Below are 18497 nucleotides of genomic sequence, written 5' to 3'. Positions count from 1 at the left end.
AATACTTTTGTCTGCAGATACTACAGATGAGGCCCTCCACCCGTTCTCATATTTTGTTGGTATACAAAAGTTTTGTAGTCTTTGGTCACAATAGGCAGTAATTTTCCCATTTCTGGCTTTAACCAGAAAACCTAATTTCAATGGTTTTCAGTATATGAGTCTAGTTGTCTTGACTTTCATCCTCATACAGTCATTAGTACTTTATCTCAGCTGTGTATCTGGTGTGGGTTCTTCTCTGGCCCATGTGTCTCTATTTAGAGACATGATGTGATATTTCATGTGTCTAGAGAAAGAAGGGGAACGTCCATGACTGCTTAATCCCCTGTCTTCATCTTGACTGCAAGTTTTCCTGCACATCGTTTGGAGATGATAGTTAAACTGCTTGGACCCAATGAGTTTAGGAGTATAGTCTTGTTTATCTTCACATCCTCCCAACCCCATCATGCCCTTTGATGAACTATACGTCGTCTGGGTGGCACTCTCCTCAATGCTGGCAGTCATGAAGAACAGAGCTGGGCAGAGAGCCTGCCACTTGGGACAAGTGACCTGAACTGCTTTATTATGTACTCAAGTCCAGGGCACAGGAGAAAGCCATGCTTAGTCGGCAATCCTTGCCTTACTTTTCTATATTAAATACTTTCCTTGGACATGATTTTTTCCAACTTTGATAGTCATGGATAAATATTTCTATTAATACAAAACATTTCATTAAAAGTATTAATGCAATGTTCATTAAATACTTGAGAGTCAATCTCCTCAGACTTAATGAGTGGCTGTGTGACATGTCTAAGAGGTAAACAGTGGTTTCTAGCCCTCTTCCCAAGTCAGTGTCATCCACTGTGGCCTGCCCTCTCGAGAAATGAAAACAACGCATGCTGCTTTTGTATTTCTGCACATAACCAACTGTAACCAGCTGTGGTAACGGTGGTTAAATGTTCCATCATCTTCAACGAGCCCTCCCACCTTTGCTTCACTGCAACTAACCCCAGATTTTAAAGAGCTCAGGTTTGTGAAAGGATATTCAGATGTTCCTTCCAAGTTACAGTACAATTTTTTTTTCACTTTTTATTGTTGTTCTATTACAGTTGTCCCAATTTTCCCTTGTTACTCTTCTATAGTACAAATTTTAAGGAAAGTAAAATGTTAATCCCAAATTTTAGCTTCTCGGTACCCTAATATCTAATAACGTAACACTAAACTACAATTAAATCTCTCTCCAATCCAGAAACTCCTACTTATAAATTATCATTTACCCAACTCAGTTGTGCTGAATGTCCCAAGCCTCCTAACAATACCCTTTATTTCTCTGATATTTCCTCTTACACTTTTGTATTCTAAGTGCTTGGTTGTTTTTGTTGTATGATTTTTTTTTCTCTTTGATTTAAAAAAGAAAAGAGAAACAGGTAGGGATAAAAATATGTAATCAAGTTTATCATGTCCTTAAAAATCTTCCTCTGACATGTTGGTTTTAGCAGAAAATATTCTTGTTATGTTAAACATAGAGGGCCACAGAAAGCTTTCTAGTGAGCGTAGAGAGTGGGGCTCCAGAGATTAGGAGAGAAGGACATTAAAATCTAACTGGGAAGGAAGCTCATATATAAAGGAATCCCTGTCCTCTTATACTCCCAAATTCTTCAAATGTATGGACTCATAGAATTTCCCTGAGGGAATCATAAATACATTTCCAGGGATCAGCATCTAGGTCACCAAGGGGGAGGCAACGCCATTTTTAATAATTTGGCTTTTGGAGACTCTTCACAGCTTTTTTACAAGTGGAAAAGGTAGCACTGTGTAGGCCCCTCAGTCAACAGCAGCTGCTTGATCCAACTTCTGAAGCTACTCCAGTTCGCTTGCTTGAGACTAAATCAGCAGCAGAAACTGCTCATCTCATTTCAGTTTCCATTATAAGGGGTATGAGGAAAATTACTGAGCAGAAAAGGGAGCACCAACTGATTTATACCCTTAGAAAAATATAATGATATTACAGAATTTATATGCATTATGAGTTTTATGTTAGACATTATTGGTCACATGGTAATTTATTTCAGATTAAGGTTTTTAACATCATACAAATCACATAATAAATTTTAAATGAAGCTGGAAGATTAAATGTTCAATATATTGTATATGTTTCCCCAAATTGCCCAATTTCCTGATTGCAGTAGGTCTTGAATAATAGCCTACTAATTAGTCCTACACAATGTGTAAGGAGACTAGTTCTAATTTTGTTTTTTCTGCTCACTAGCTATGTGACTTTGAACTAGTCACTTAGCTTCTTTAGACTTCTATATCCTCAAGGAGCTGGGACACAATTAAAGAAATCTCCTGAAACACTGAAATTTCATAAACTTTCTTTTATATAGGCATACATCTTTTGAAGACAAAGGCAATAATAGCTTGACAAGTAGAAATAACCTAATAAATCATGAAATTAGCCAATTATCTGTTTATTATCAATATAAATATTATTAATGCAACAATGATTTAATAACATTCCATAATTAAATGCAGAAACTCTTTTTATTAAAAACAAAATGAAAAGAATTTTACTTTTTAATGAACATAAATAAAAAACTTCATATAATTATATTATAGTGACAGTGTTCCCCTGAGCCCTCTTCCTTCCATTTTTTTAAATTAACTATCTACTCAAAGGAATGTTTCCCTGGCACAGCATTTGGATAGCTGCTCGTGACCGTTGGTTAATGAGGTCAAGGTTACAGGTTTTGACCCTATCTACACTAGCTGGTTTCACTCCATTTATGGCCAAAGACTGTGAGCCTCTTAGGCATCCCCTGTGTTATTCCTTGGCAATACCAAGTGAAAGATAAAGACAGATTGACTCATGGTAGTAAATCAAAATTAAATGCATGCACTGCAGTTATATAATGAAGATGACAGCATCCTCTGAAAAAGGTGGCACAATGTATTATTGTTAGTATAACTCAGACAGAATGAATCTCCTCTCAGAGTCTTTGGGGGGGAAATCCAACGTTTTAAAGTTCAGCAATTAGTTAAGGTGGTTCAGTTGCCCAGATAAGAACATAGACATGAAAGTAGAGAATTGTAAACCTTACAGTAGTATTATTTAGGAAAATATTTTGACGTATTATATTAAGTCAATGTTTTGAAAAGTTAAGTGGAGTTTTGTCATAAGAAAATGAACTCTATAAGGGTAATTTTTTTTAATTTATCCGAAGTCACATTTTCTCAAACAGTTTTTATATTTTACATTAAAATGCTGTAAAAACAGACACAGCAGGCCAGTCTGACAGAGGATGCACTGGACTAGAATCATGTTGAAATGTCTGCTCTGAGCAGCGACGACATAGTCAATGCAGGAAACTTAATCTCTTACTTTGTTATTCTTTAAATATTAAAAAAAAACATTTAGAGTGAGAATACCAACACCTGTTCTTTCTTCTGATTCAAAGATTGTTAAGGGTAAAAAGTGAGGTCTTTGAAAAACATAAAAGCACTTTGAAAATATAAACTTTCTAAAATGCAAGGGTAAGTATAATGAATTTAATGAAAAAAAAAAAAAAAGCACCTCAGAACTTCCAAAGACTAATACAATTCTTTCATGTAAAAACTCAGAATTTTAAAAAAATGATAGTGTAACTGACACACAACATTACCATAAACTCAGGTGTGTGACACAGCGATTCGATATTCATACACTGTGAAACGACCACCACAAGAAGCCTGGTTGACCTCCACCACCATATATAGTTAGATTTTTTCTTGTAATGAAAACACTTAAGATCTACTTTCTTAGCAATACTCAAACACACAATACAGTATTACTAACTACAGTCACCATGCTGTTCATTACATCCCCAGGACATATTTATTTTATAACCGGAAGTTCATGCCTTTTGACTCCCCTTTGCACTTTTGACCCATCCATTTTGCCTGCTACCCCACTCCCTGCCTAGAGAACAGATTAGTGAGCACTAATCTGTTCTTGATATTTATGAACAGCTTACTTTCATTATTATAATCTACTGCCTTTACTTCAGAATTATAATGAGGCACTGGATTAAAACTAAAAGAAAGGTAAAATTATAGATACTGGATAGCTTTTACATTTAATATCCGTGACAGCAAATGTTCGGGTACAAAGTGGGGCACTCAGGCTAAATCTAGCCAACAGATGTATTTCCTTTGGCCCAGATGCATTTCCAGTTTTTGGAAGTTTAATCCTCCGTAGTTCACTAATCCCCACCACTGTATGTTTTCTGATGCTTTAGGTCAGTTTTGTTCAAAAGAAATATACTGTGAGCCACATATGCAATTTAAATTGCCCTAGTAGCAACATCAAAAGTTAAAAGAAGTAGGTAAAATTAGCTTTAACAATATATTTTATTTAAACCCATGTTTCAACATGTAGTCAATATAAAAATTATTGATATTTTTCCATTTTTTAATACCAAGTCCTCAAAATCCAGAGTATAATTTATGTTTCCAGCACATCTCAGTTAAAACTAGCCATACTTCAAGTGCTCAGTGAACACTTGGGCCACCTAATTGGACACTGCAGCCTTAGGTGCTTCTCTCCCTTAAGTCACCTACACAGCCCCTCTAGCAATGGTTCTGAAAATGTCCCTGCAACAAAAGCATTGCCATCACCTGGGACTTCCTTAGAAATGCAAGTCTCAGGCCCCACCTCCAACCTATGGAATCGGAAACTCTGTGGGTCAGGCCCAGCAATCTGGGTTTTAATTAGCTCTCCAGGTACCCTATTGGCACCTTAATTTGTAATATGGTTTATATCCTGATAGTCATGATTAATGGGCAAAACCAAACCAACAAACAACAAAAGTGCCCCAGCTAAAATGTTTTATTTGGCTCTTCTGAGACTTCCGAACCTGACATAAGTACAACAAATGTCTAAGTGCAACTTGAGAATTACTCATTAAACTGTGTATCACGTTTCTTTTAAACATTCAGGACTGGTGTGGCTAAGGGCCAACAGAATATCATTTGGTGAAATACCCCTTGCACCCACTCACAGAGGTCTGAAATTTCTTTAGAGTGAGGTGGGTGATACCCACCTCCATACATCCATTAGGGTTAAGATCCACTTGGGGGAAGAAGACACACTGACTCAGGTGAGAGCCAGACAAAAAGTGGTGGAAGAGCATGAGTATGGGGTCTAAGAGATCTGTACCAGGTACATGCACACCTCAGGGATATTCCAGACCACCACACTAAAGCAAGTGTCACACCGAAGCAAGTCAACCTTTTGCTGGTGGAGGGTTTTGCCTTCAGTAAAAAAATGCAACAACTGTGATGGGCAATAAAAAAAAGGTGTGCCTATACATGATTTACCTCTTATGAACTATGAGGTCTTCAGCTTTATGCTTCACCAGTAACTCATTTTTTTATCTGGAAATGATGATACTGATAATGAAGTTCATGAAAATGATGAAGTAAAAAATATATGTCCATTCTGGCTCACAATATTGTTTGGAACATCAAATGATGTCATGTATGTGAAGATACTATGAGATACCATAGCTTTGAGATCTTGTTAGTTACTTAATTCAAACTATGGTGTAAATGGCTAATTTTCCAGCTGCAAACAAATTTGGGTAAGAAGGATTGGAAACTGCTGGAAGTGGAAGAAGCTAAAATGCCAGAAAGAGGTGGAGAAGCTCAGAGAAGGGGGCTGACAGGCATTGCTGATAACTACTTAGACCCAACAATTTTGTCAGCTCTACTGATTCTCTTGAATGCCTATATAATTTTAAAAATTAAACTAAAATGATACCATACCAATGATTGTAATAAAAAGTTTCAGAAGTGCCTAACTCGCAGCCTGTGGGCTGCATATGGCCCAGGATGGCTATGAGTGCGGCCCAACACAAAATCATAAATTTACTTAAAACCTTTTTTTTTTGCTCATCTGTTTTCATTAGTATTTGTATATCTAATGTGTGGCCCAAGACAATTCTTCTTCCAGTGTGGCCCAGAGACACCAAAAGGTTTGATACCTCTAGAACTTCAGACCATTCTATCTCCTATTATTTAGCCTTCTATTTTCTATGTGGGGCTACTTATGTTTTCTAACTAAACAGCCTGTGATAAGAGGCTTGGATGCTGGGCCTATAAAAGGTAAACAACACTTTGACAACTGAAAAATATGATGAGATACCGGTGACTGCTGCTTCCTGTGAAAACTTCATTAGCAATAAATGAGTTACCAGATGTCACACATCAGATTTGAAATTAAAATATATTCCCATATTAGTGTGCAGTCTGAGCAGGAGGGAAAAATGTACTTTCTCTAAGGGAGCTGCACAAGATAATGCACCACTTCTGCCTTTGATCGTTGTTGTAAAATAAAATGTGCCCCTTGGTTAGGAAAGTGGAAATAGAGCCTTTCTGTACAGAAGGGCTATGTAGTGAAGTGGCACATTACTCATACAGCAGCAACTCTGTAATGACAGGAATATTTTTGAGCACTCTGTGCCACACCAAGACTACCATCTCCTCTTCTTTTTAACTTTGCTATAGCAATTTCTCCTTTTCACATCTTCACTTTCAGCAAGCGATTTCTACTTTTATTATCTACAACAAGACCGTTCAATCCAGCAACTGTTGACATCAACTTCACTCTTCCTGAACTTGCTGTAACAACCCTGTTAGCACTTGGCTTCCCCGTGAGATGTTAACTCTCCCCTTCTGTTGCTCCAGCTAGCTGAGCCGACTCTGCTCTTGTCCTTAGCCACATACCTCCAATCTGAAAGCAATGGTGGCTGGGAAGGGAACCCTGCAGTAGGAAATAGGACAGCATAATTTCACTTGAGACAGCAGAAATTTCAAATGATAAACTGGTGTGTTAGAAATATGTAACATTCTTTAGCTTTTCTGAACAAATAGTTTCGGCTGAAGAAGGCTCATGTTCCTTTGCAATTTCAAAATCTCCACAGTTACTCAGTTCCAGCTGGAAACCATGGCTGTTTGAAAAGTTTTTTTTTCCTTGCCAGTTTTTTTTGTTTTTAGGTGAAACTTGTAAATAAAATTAAGAGGGTGAGAGTGAATTGTTACTGTCAAGCCTCCTTTTGGAGAGTATTTGTACAGAATTTCTTTACACTCAGAAATTGCCCAAAGCACTTAAAAGTTTATTTCTGGATCATTAACAACTCATCAGATGCTGAGGATGCAGAAGCTACTGCCCTTTGCCTCAAATAAAGGAAACGGCATCCTTGAAGTGGTTAGCTGTGTTAATGTGGAAAATGTCAATTTAAAATTCTCAGCTATGCGCTTTTTCCCATCTTGCAAGATGGCGGGTGAAAAAACCGAGAAGCCAGATACTAAGGAGAAGAAACCCCAAACCAAGAAGGCTGATGCTGGTGGCAAGGTTAAGGGGAAACTCAAGGCTAAGACGCCGAAGAAGGGGAAGCCCCACTGCAGCCGAAACCCTGTCCTCGTCAGAGGGATTGGCAGGTATTCCCGGTCAGCCATGTATTCCCGAAAAGCCATGTACAAGAGGAAATACTCCGCAGCTAAATCCAGGATTGAAAAGAAAAAGAAAAAGAAAGTTATGGCTACTGTCATTAACCAGTTGGTGGCGACAAGAATGGTGGTACCAGGGTGGTTAAACTTCGCAAAATGCCTAGATACTATCCCACTGAAGACGTGCCTAGAAAGCTGCTGAGCCACGGCAAGAAGCCCTTCAGTCAGCACAAGAGAAAACTGCGGGCCAGCATCACTCCTGGGACCATTCTGATCATCCTCACTGGGTGCCACAGGGGCAAGAGGGTGATTTTCCTGAAGCAGCTGGGCAGTGGCTTGCTACTTGTGACTGGACTTCTGTCCTATAATCGAGTTCCTCTGCGTAGAACACACCAGAAATTTGTCATCGCCACCTCCACCAAAATTGACATCAGTGGTGTGAAAATCCCCAAGCATCTCACTGACGCTTACTTCAAGAAGAAGAAGCTGCGCAAGCCCAGACACCAGGAGGGGGAGATCTTCGACACCAAGAGAAATACGAGGTTACAGAGCAACTCAGGCTCGATCAGAAAGCCGGGGACTCGCAAATTCTGCCAAAAATCAAAGCCATTCCCCAGCTCCAGGGCTACCTCTGCTCGGTGTTTGCTCTCACAAATGGCCTCTCTCCTCACAAAATGAAGTTCTGAATTTCTTTTGAAAAACCTAATGAAATAACTGATCTGTTAAAAAAAATAAAATTCTTAGCTATGCAACTTCAGCACAGGGTGACAAACAAGTGTTCAAATAAGCTTACTTAATGTACCATTGTTTTATACTCTTCTGTGTATTTGCTGGTATTTAATTCACAGGGAGGACTTAAAATAATGAGTTAATATGAACACTGGTAACATTTGATTAACTGAATGTTTACTATGTGCCAAGTACTGTGATAATTGCTTTTATCTCAAAAGCACTGTTATGGACTATGTACCCGCTCAACTCATAGGTTGAAGCCTCAGTCCCCAATGTGACTGTATTTAGCAAAAGGGTCTTTAAAGTGGTAATTAAGGTTGAACAAGTTCCTAAGGTTGGAGCCCTAATCCAACGTGATTGGTGTCCTTCTCAGAGGAAGGCACAATGACTGTGCTTGCACAGAGGAAAAACCATGTGAGCACAGTGAGAAGGGGGCCATCTGCAAAGTGAGGAAAAGAGGTTTCACAGAAACCAACCCTGCCAGCACCCTCATCTTGAACATCTACCTTCCAGACCTGTGAGAAAATAAATTTCTGTTGATTGAAGCCACCCAGTGTCTGGTGTTTTGTTACGGCAGCTGGAGCAGACTAATACGAAGCCTCCAAGGGGAGGCACCATTATTTCCACTCGTCATCAAATGGGGAAACAGGCTGAGAGAGCAGTCCTCACATCTTGACACGCCGAAGTTTCAGGGGTCTGGTTTTTTGGCGGGGAGTAAGGTAATTTCTTTAGACTGTAGTCCAATGTTTCTTAATTGGGGGTAATTTTGCCCTTCAGGGGCTTCTGGCAATGTCTGGAGACATTTTTCTTTCTCACAACAGGCAGGGAGAGGGGCAGTTACTAGCATCTGGTGGGCAGACACCGGAGATAATCAGACAGCACCAGACAGAGCACCAGGCAGTACCCCACAACACAGAATTATTTAGCCTAAGATGTTAGTAGTGCTGCTACTGAGAAACCTAGCTCTAGCTCCTCCTTTTTTCCCCAATGCTTGATAATTTGTAGTTTTTATCTTTTAGGAAATAAATTAATTGTATACTATATTTTGTTGGTGACTTTTTTCATGCATTGTATTCATATCTTCCCTAGGAAAATATAGACACCTCAAAAGATAAAATCTTGTCAGGTAACCTTCAAATATCCGAGGTCTAGTTGAATATTTAGGAGGAGTTCTGAAATTAAGTTAACTAGATATCTGTTGTGTCAGATATTCTAGAAATTACCCTCTCTAACCATTTTCCAGAACTCCAGTACTGTGAACAATACACTAGGAAAGAGAATTTGAGCTTATAAGGTCTTTAAGGGATTTGATGGCTGTTATAGTGGTCCCAAGGTCACCTCTGGAGGGAGGAAGCCACCATGACTGAAGTCAAACCCTGCCCTCTGGTGGCATCACCACCAACCACTCTGACTGAGCCCCAGAGGGAGTCAATCTGCAGTCAGGATCTAAAGTGAGTTTGCAATATCCGAATGTAAATTCAACTTTGCATTTACATTAGGTTCCCCCTCAACTCCCCCCCCCCTTGTAGATCAATGCATTAAATGTAGCCTGTTATTAAGGCTCTTGTTAGAATTAAGCCAAGTAGAGAAAAGTGAGAAACAGGATAAACATTCCTAGTTATAAATGATAATTTCTGCAAGTTTGGCAACCAGAGCAAGTGTGGCAGAGCTGCAGTTACTTAGTTTGAGTCTCTTACTTGCTTCCTGTACCTGCTGCTTCACTGACCCACAAAGACATGAAATAGTGTTTTTTTGTAGCCAAATAACATATCTGGGGAAAAGGGCTCTAAAGCAGCAATAGCAATAAAGTTCTATAACCAAATTTTGAACTGCTTATTGGTTTTTGTGGTATTTTCCCTACAACATTTTTATAGTGCTTATTCTAGAAGAAAAGCACTGTTGTGTTTGAAATAGCAGCTGAATCTGAGGAAATTATCCTTCCCCCTTTTCCTCATTAGAACATTCTTCTCTTACTAGGGAAACAACACTGTACTTCTTATCACAGAGTACAGCCTCTTCTGTATACTGATGCCAAAGGGGTAACATTTTAGTGAGGCATTGAAGTTGTCATATGCAACTCCATGGGAGACAAACAAGGTCATTTAGAAGGTCGTTTCAGTGAGGATGCCTGAGCTTTCAAAAGATGTAGGCAGCCTTTCCTGGATAATTGAGGTAAAAGAGAAATAAAGAAAAAAGCCCATGGAGCACAAAAATAAGCCATCAGCTGGAACCACTCAGAATTAAGAGTGAAAGATATGGTGAATGCTGATGTCGAATCTTAATATATAAAACCAAAAGCAATGAGTAAGAAAGTAACATAATTTAAGAAGTCAAAGAATAGGAATAAGCTGATTGCAGGATTTATTGGGAAAAATGACTTAGAACAAACACTAGTCTAGAACTTGGAGTGGAGGACTTGGGCTTTTTCTGTCTCTCTAGAAACTGAGACCTTAGGCAAGTCATTTAACCATCTCTGAACTCTGACCTGACAAACAGGAATGAAACTCACAGCCTCTACCTTGTCCTTGGAAGAATGTTGTGAGATTACACATTTAAAATAATTTCCTTAAAAGATAGCATATTATACTCATTCAATATGAATAGACTACATACAATAAAAATAACTTTAATACATGGTTGAAGTGGAAAGCTGAACTACATGTTAAGAAGTGTATATTTAGCACTTACAATCTTAAACAGGAACATTGATTTAATCAGTGTTAGAGTCTATTGGCAGGTAGATAAACTTTATAAGAAACTAACAATAAGCTTTGAATTCACAAAGATCAGTTAAGATCCCGGCTCCACCTCTGACTAATCTTGTAACTGGCTAATCTGTTCACCCAGTTTGAGCATCAGTCTCCTTACCTTAAAATGGGTTAAAACTTATTGTATACTCTGACTGGTGTAGCTCAGTGGATTGAGCGTGGGCTGCAAACCAAAGTGTCGCAGGTTCGATTCCCAGTCAGGGTACATGCCTGGGTTGCATGCCATGACTCCCAGCAACCGCACATTGATGTTTCTCTCTTTATCTCCCTCCCTTCTCTCTCTAAAAAGAAATAAATAAAATATTTTTTAAAAAACTTATTGTATACTGTGGACATGAGGGTTAAATAAAACAAGGGGAAAAAAGATTGACATATATTAAACACTCAGTAAACCTAACATCTACTATTACTGTTATCTGTTATTACTGTCATTATATATATTCTCAATATATGTTTCTATGTCCCTGTACAAATACTAAGTGAATTACATCATCATTTACTTTACTTATGTGTCACGTGGCCAAGAAACAGATTGGAATGATGTAAAGAGCCCTGTCAGTGCGGCGCTACAGTGTGTGATTAATCCTATAAAGCAAGGGAAAAAGGATCCATGAAGAATACATTTCTAAGAAGTGAAAGTATGAATATCTAAAGCTTAGATGATTTGAAGATTAAATTGGGGGAGAAAAAATATCACACTAAGGCTTTTGGTTGGTGATCATACTTCAACTAGTTAAATGGCAAAATTTTTCTTCAAAATGTAGTATTCAGAGGAAAAAAATTTTTGCCAACAGTTCCCCTAGTATTCATATAAGTCTCTTCCTTGAATTATCTGAGTTAACATGTGTTAATTGTTGTTCTTTAATATGACTTCATAAGATTCACTTTGTAATAATTATACAACACTGTATTGTTTCTGGTAATAACATTTTTGATATTACTTTGTTGCCATAAAAATAATAGAAAAACAAATTAGGCTAAATATTTTTGTACTCAGAATAGAGCAGGCAGATTTGTGAAGTTCATTAGAACTTTGTGAGAATAACATAATATGCTAATAATTTTGAATATCATGAAATTAAGAGGTTCCAGTTTCACAGAAAACATGGTTTACGTATCAGTCTATTTCAGTAGTCATAGTATAGATGTCAATGATAAGCTTAAAGCTATTCTCTAGATAAATCACATGCCGGTTTTGTGTTACACCAACAAATTATGATGTTCTCTTTACATAAAAAGTCATTCTGCAATTATGGACTTTCAGTGTAGGTTTGGAATATAGCTTTATCTTAATGTGAATCAGAAAGGCACACAAATTTCTGCCATAGAAGGACATATATGGGTCAAATTTATTGCTTTTCTTCAGCAAAATATGGGAATACATATGTATGCCCTTTGCCCTGTAAACATACACTATTACTGTCCTGCAAATGGTTTGTTGGTTGTCTGGTTATCCCTGCAAAGTCTATTTTAATCTATGATATAGTTGAATTGTTATTCTGCGCACTATTTTGCTTTTATTGAAACAACTTATGTGAGAGAGTCATAACATCTTATTGCTGGAATGGTCCCTAGAAATTACATTCTCTAGAGTTCACATATTCAAATATGTGTAGGGGCTGGGAGTCGCAGGGAGGGGTGAAGCAGGCATGGTGGTGGATGGAGGGCCCTTTCCCTTTCTCAGAGGAAGTGGGAGTGGGGTGAGTCACTCCTCAGCTACAGCCAATTGTGGCAACTGTGATACAGGCTATTTTAAACTTTATGTGAAATATCTTATTTTAAAGTGCTTTCAACCAAAACGTGAAAATAAAAAAAAAATTTTAGAAAAAGCAACACTGTTGAAGTAAACAGAACTCTTCCACAGATCAAATCTTGTCTGAGGGCTGCCAATTCACAACTTAGGATGTAGGCCAACCACCCCTTTTCACCACTGAGAAAACAGAGCCTAAGCTCCATCAAGATGCTGCAGAATTGCATCTCAAAGTTGTCATACTACACTAAATCTTTGAAGTACATATACCTGGGTTAGACATCCCCTCCTTCCAACACAACAATCCACAGGGGAGAAGGTGGAGGTGGTGGGAAAACAGAGGAGTCACGGGATGTGGTCATTGCCCACCCCTGCTGCCACACAGCTGTGCTGCCCCTCCTGCGTGTGCGTGAGCCTGGGAACTCTCAGAACGGCAGCCTGGATGTCACCTCTCCACTTAATTGTTCCTGCCAGCAACTTCATTTTCTCTTCATTTTCTGTATTGTTAAAGATACCATTATGTCTTTTAGAGCTGTGGCTGCATTTCACTGAAGTGATTCTTCACATGGGTGAATATAGCACAGAATTTGTGATATTTGGGGATTCTTGTGTATTATCTCAACATTTATTTAAAAATATTATCTAGTGCCCCAGTGACTTTCTAAAGTGAAAGGGACAGACACTCTGTCTCAGAACTGCACTGACCCAGGGGTTCTGACCATATAACTACTGATGAGGTTAAATTTTAAAATAAGTTTAGTAATTGCTAGAAGGTACTTATTTTTGAAAGCTTCACTGTCAAGAAAAATGTGTTTAAAGTGTACTGTGATGCTCTAAGCATGAGATTATCTACACATTTGTGTCACAAGCTCACATTTGTGTTTTTATACTAATGTATTTCTGAAATTCATTCACTGAAGGCTTAAGAACACACAAAATAAATGAATAAAAAGAATATATCTGCTATTGATTAGGAGAATACATTGACTGAGGGAGTTTCACAGAATTAATTCTAGATGAATATGGAACGTTTCTGATGAGCAGTAACATTTGGCTAGCACATATTTACGTGTCTTGGGACTCTAGCCTTAATAAAACTTCCTGGACAAGTAAGCTGACTTTTCTTGGAAGGAAAAGTAATTTAATTCTCATGAGTATTTGAATTCTGTAAGACAAACAACAAACAAAAAATATACATTTTGACTAATTGCTTGGTTAGCTGGAAGATTCATGATTTTATGCATAATACCTTGGATGAGAAGGGTGGGGAGCTGCAAAAGTACTAATTTCCATTTTAATTTTATATAAAGAGATGACACTTTATGCCTTTTCAAATTACAGTAGGTTCTCCTTATCCAATTTCACTTTCTATGGTTTCAGTTACCCATAGTCAACTGTGGTCTGAAAATATTAAATTTCTTCAAGCAGTCACCTCATCTGCCCCTCACATTCAACCACTGACATCATCCTGGCTTGATGACACAGGATCACCTGAAGCAGAGGGTCCTCCTTCTGACATACAGTTAGGTCACTAGTAGCCTAATACCACATCACAATGCCTGTGTCATTCACCTCATTTCAGCTCATCACGTAGGCATTTTGCCATCTTACATCATCACATGAAGAAGAGTGAACATAGTATAAGATATGTTTAAAGGGAGACACCAGATTCACATAACTGCTATAATTGTTCTATTTTATTATTATTGTTGTTAATGTGTTAGTGTTCCTAATTTATAAATTAAACTTCATCATAGGTATTTATGTATAGAAAAAACACATATAGGATTTGGCACTGTCCCCAATTTCAGGTGTCCACTGAGGGTGTTGGAATATATCTTCTGTGAATAAGGAGGCTACTGTATAGAGTTCTCATGGTGAGACAGAAAACGAAGATGGCAAATGGTGATCTGATAATGTTAATTTTCTTGTAACTCAGAAAGAGCCATGTTGAGGACTGCTAGCAGCTCTGTTCCTAAGCTGCCTTTACGCTAAACAGAAGGACTGTCAGTTCATGGGGGGCAGTAACACATGCTCCATGAGCCAGAGACAGGCCAGGCTGGGGGTATGGACCAAAGTGAGATGGAAAGGGCACCCATGGTGGCCTGAGAGACTCTGTTACCTTTGACTGGTGACCCCCTCCTATGCTCTTAAGGGGAGCATTCACTTTGGACTTTTAGTATTAGCAGGTATTAGGCTCCTGGGATCAAACTCAGGATCCAGGGAAGAAGGAACATGTCTTGGTATCTGAAGTCCTGATGAGAGTTTTCATTTCAAACATTGTTGTTTTCATCTCTAGAAGTTCAATTTCATTCTTTTTGTGTCTTCTATGTCTCTACTTAACATGTTCAAACTTTCCTCTAGCTTCTTGAACATATGGAATACAGTAATGTCCTTGCGTGCTAATTCTATCATCTGTATCATTACTGGGTCTGTTTCCATTGATTGATTTTTTTCTTCTCTTTACAGATGGTCCTTTCCTGGCATTTTGCAAGCTTGGTAATTTTTGAATGGAGGCTAAACACTGAATTTTGCCTTGTTTGATATTGGATATTTTCGTATTTCTATAAAAATTCCCCAGCTTTGTTCTGGGAAGCAGTTACCTGCAAACTTTTTAATTTCTCTAGGTCTGGCTTTTAGGCTTTGTTTGGTGGGACCAGAACAGCATTTAGTCTAGGGTTGATATATATATTTTCCCATTCCTGAGACCAATCCTTCAAAGTATGCTATCTGATGCCCATGAATTATGAGGTTTTTGCACTTCAGCTGGTGGGAACAGGAACTATTTTCTGACTCTGGATGATCCCTGGAGATTGTTCTTTCTGATCCTGTTGGGTGATCACTCACACGCATGCACCAAAACACAAGGGGTCCCTTTGCAAATCTCTGGGCTCTTTCTTGTAAAAGCTCTCTACTCTCTGGTACTCTGCCCTGTGGACTCTAGCTCCTTGCCTCTGGACTCCCAGCTCCATCTTCTCAACCCGGGGAGATGCTACAGCTCCTTCTGGATTCTCCTTCCTTGTGCTTTGCTGGAAACTCCTATGCAGTGAGCTGGGCAAGCACAGGGCTCACCTCATTTGTTTCCCATCCCTGAGGTCACTGACCTTTGCTATCCTATGTCTACCATCTTGAAAACAATTGTTTCAGATTTCCCTATTGTCTGTCTATCTAGCTCCTTTTTTTTTAAGTTGTCATTTTAGGTGAGAAGGTAATCCTTGTTACTCTGTCCTGGTTGGCTAGAAGCAGTTTCTGGGTTTCATTTTTGACCACACATCTTGTGTGCTGCTTGTTTTGGGAAGAATTAGTCAGCCTCATTCTCTTTGCCCACTTATGAAATGGAGATGACAATACAATGATTAATCAGTGGAATCATACAGGGGAGAGAATGTCATGGTTTGTGAGATTAGGCAAAGCAGTGTTCGTTCATACACAGAGTAGACTTGCAAAATAACAAAAACAAAACCTGAGTGGGATGAAGCTCTCTGCCTAGCAGGAATCACCTGAGCCTGTTTCTATTGCCAAAACAGGGATACTTGTCTTAGTTGTTGCCCTCATCCCAAATGACGACCCTGCCCTTTACATCGTGAACCTGCTGGTAAAGGGACTATAGACCAAAAGGCAACTTGTCCCCTTCTAGAACCACAGGGGACAAACCAAGTTTACCTGAAACATTTTGCCGAAGCTACACCACTACAAAATTGTGGTATGATCCACAGGATCTATGTGATTTGCAGTTAAAAAAATCAAACTTTTTTCTTCTTTATACCTTATTTAAAATAGACAATCATTTTTTACTAAACTCCTGTGAGGCAGACTGCACAGAACTATTAATTTAGAACATCTACCCACCATTATAAATATATGGAACTCGTTAGCTTATAATCAGTATATTAACATTTGAAAATAGTTATTTTTAAGGGAAAGACATATTAAAATTACAACTTACTAAAGTAGTAGCCAGAGTGAGGAAATAATAAAATCATACGACTTTTTTAATTGAATGTTTATTTAGGCCAAACCAGTATGAGGCAGCTAGATTAATTACTTTGATACTGTTAAGCACTGTACATAGTTAATTATTCCGTCTAAGTTGTGTCTGAGCCAAACCTGTGAATTACTGTTCATGCAGGGCAATGATGATAATTTATGGACTCCCTCCATCCTATGGCTTCTTAATATATTAGTTTTGATTTGAAACTAGATGTTAAAAGTTTGTAAGAGGCTTTTAAAGGCTACCCTGTGACATAAATTCTAAAATTATGTATTTATTGCAAAATTAAGGCTGACAACATGCTATGATAGTTATTTAGATGGTGGAATTGCAACAGATTCTGTCTGAAAAATGTATTTTCCCACACTTCACTTTGATCTGTTCACTCTCACGGTTTCAGCTTGTGCTTTCTATTCTGTGCGATTTTGCAACGTGGATGTGACTGTGGGCCCTTAGCAGGTTTTCAACATGCACAAAACCACATCTTACCCACTCTCCCACTATGGCTAACTGGACATGTAATTGTGGTTACAAGTGCCATGACCTCAAGTGCTGGGAGAGGTGCTCGAGACCACCATGAACTCACCAAGCCAAGCAGGTGACAAGAAAAGAAAGAGCAACTTTACATAACTGGAATAACCGGTTCCCAGAGATCTTTGTGCTCACAGTCAGGTGAAAGAGAACTTCAAAAGTTTTATGAATTCAAAAATTAAATTTTAATAGATGCCATTGAAATAAAAACAGAAAAGATGAAGAAGAGATCGGTAAACACCAAAAGTGTAGTTATCAAAATAAACAGGTGTGGGAGTCTCCTGGGACTCCCAGTGCCGTCCTGGAGGAGCAGCATCAGCGCCCTCTGGGCACTTCCTAGCAAAGCAGTCTCAGGCCCCACCCCACACCCCCTGAGTCGTAATCTGCATTTCAACAAGATTCTCCAGGTGACGTGTGTATCTGTTCAAGTTTGAAAAGGGCTGGTCTAGAGAGACGTTTAGTAAGCACTTCAGCTTGCACAGGGATCTAAGAGTTTGTTCCTCCCGTAGACTGGAGAGCCGCCCAGATCCCTGAGCCCCTCCATTGGAAGAAGGGTCCTGGTGAGGCAAAACTGTGTACAAAGAAAATTAAATCTATTTCACATAACACAGATATCTGTCAACTCCATTCATATAATAAATGAATTGAATGTTATCTTTTAGAGGGAACTCAATAGCAGATTTCTTGCTGGGACTTTGGTGGGAAGGTCCTTGCTTATTTTAGAAGAATAAAGGAGTATTAAGAAAGGCCGGGAAGTACTCCACCTTCCCGTGAACCACATTCTTTTTGTTTGTTTGTTTGTTTGTTTGTGTGAAATGTGTGAATTTTGCAATGTGAGTAATTTTAACTAACAACTGTTTTTTTTTCTCCTTAAAATGCAGGCACTTGCCTCACAATCTCCTTTCCTCACAGAGGCTTTCAAACTGTTCAACCACTAGAGGTCTGTATTACCTATTTAAAAACATCATACCCATCAGGCTGAGAGTTACAGCTCTCAGTTTCAACACCCATTTCTAAGTTTTAAGATTGAAAATCTTTTAAAGACACAACACCACAGAATAAAAAACACAGCACTTTAGGGAATGGAGGAGAAAAACTAATATGTGGAAGAAAAGGGGTCACAGTAAACTCAACAAGCTTAGAGGAGATCTGAGAGGCAGCCTTACAAACTCAGGCTAAAGTAACCACAAAGGATGGTCTGAAATTAACACTTACTAAAAGCCCTTCATGGCAGGTAGTCATGTCCTAGGCCTGCCCTGAC

The 18497-nt window shown here is 38.6% G+C and overlaps 1 protein-coding gene and 1 pseudogene across 5 annotated transcripts in view; one reads left to right on the top strand and one right to left on the bottom strand.

Annotated features, from left to right (window-relative positions):
• AGTR1 (angiotensin II receptor type 1) overlaps positions 1-18497 on the bottom strand; it is a 48884-nt gene that overhangs the window by 7328 nt on the left and 23059 nt on the right. Inside the window, exon 2 of one of the 5 annotated variants that reach the window (XM_045852034.1) lies at positions 11065-11245. The exons of the other annotated variants lie outside the window; for them this stretch is intronic. The gene's annotated coding sequence lies outside the window, so the exon portion shown is untranslated. The remainder of the gene's footprint in view (positions 1-11064; positions 11246-18497) is intronic. 5 annotated transcript variants of the gene reach the window in all.
• LOC123827517 lies at positions 7292-8150 on the top strand (annotated as a pseudogene).

The sequence above is a fragment of the Phyllostomus hastatus genome, unplaced genomic scaffold (genome assembly GCF_019186645.2).
Source record: "Phyllostomus hastatus isolate PE091 unplaced genomic scaffold, TTU_PhHast_1.1 phas_contig_86, whole genome shotgun sequence".
In the NCBI taxonomy this organism is placed as follows: domain Eukaryota; kingdom Metazoa; phylum Chordata; class Mammalia; order Chiroptera; family Phyllostomidae; genus Phyllostomus; species Phyllostomus hastatus.
This window is presented reverse-complemented; position numbering and strand designations above follow the sequence as displayed.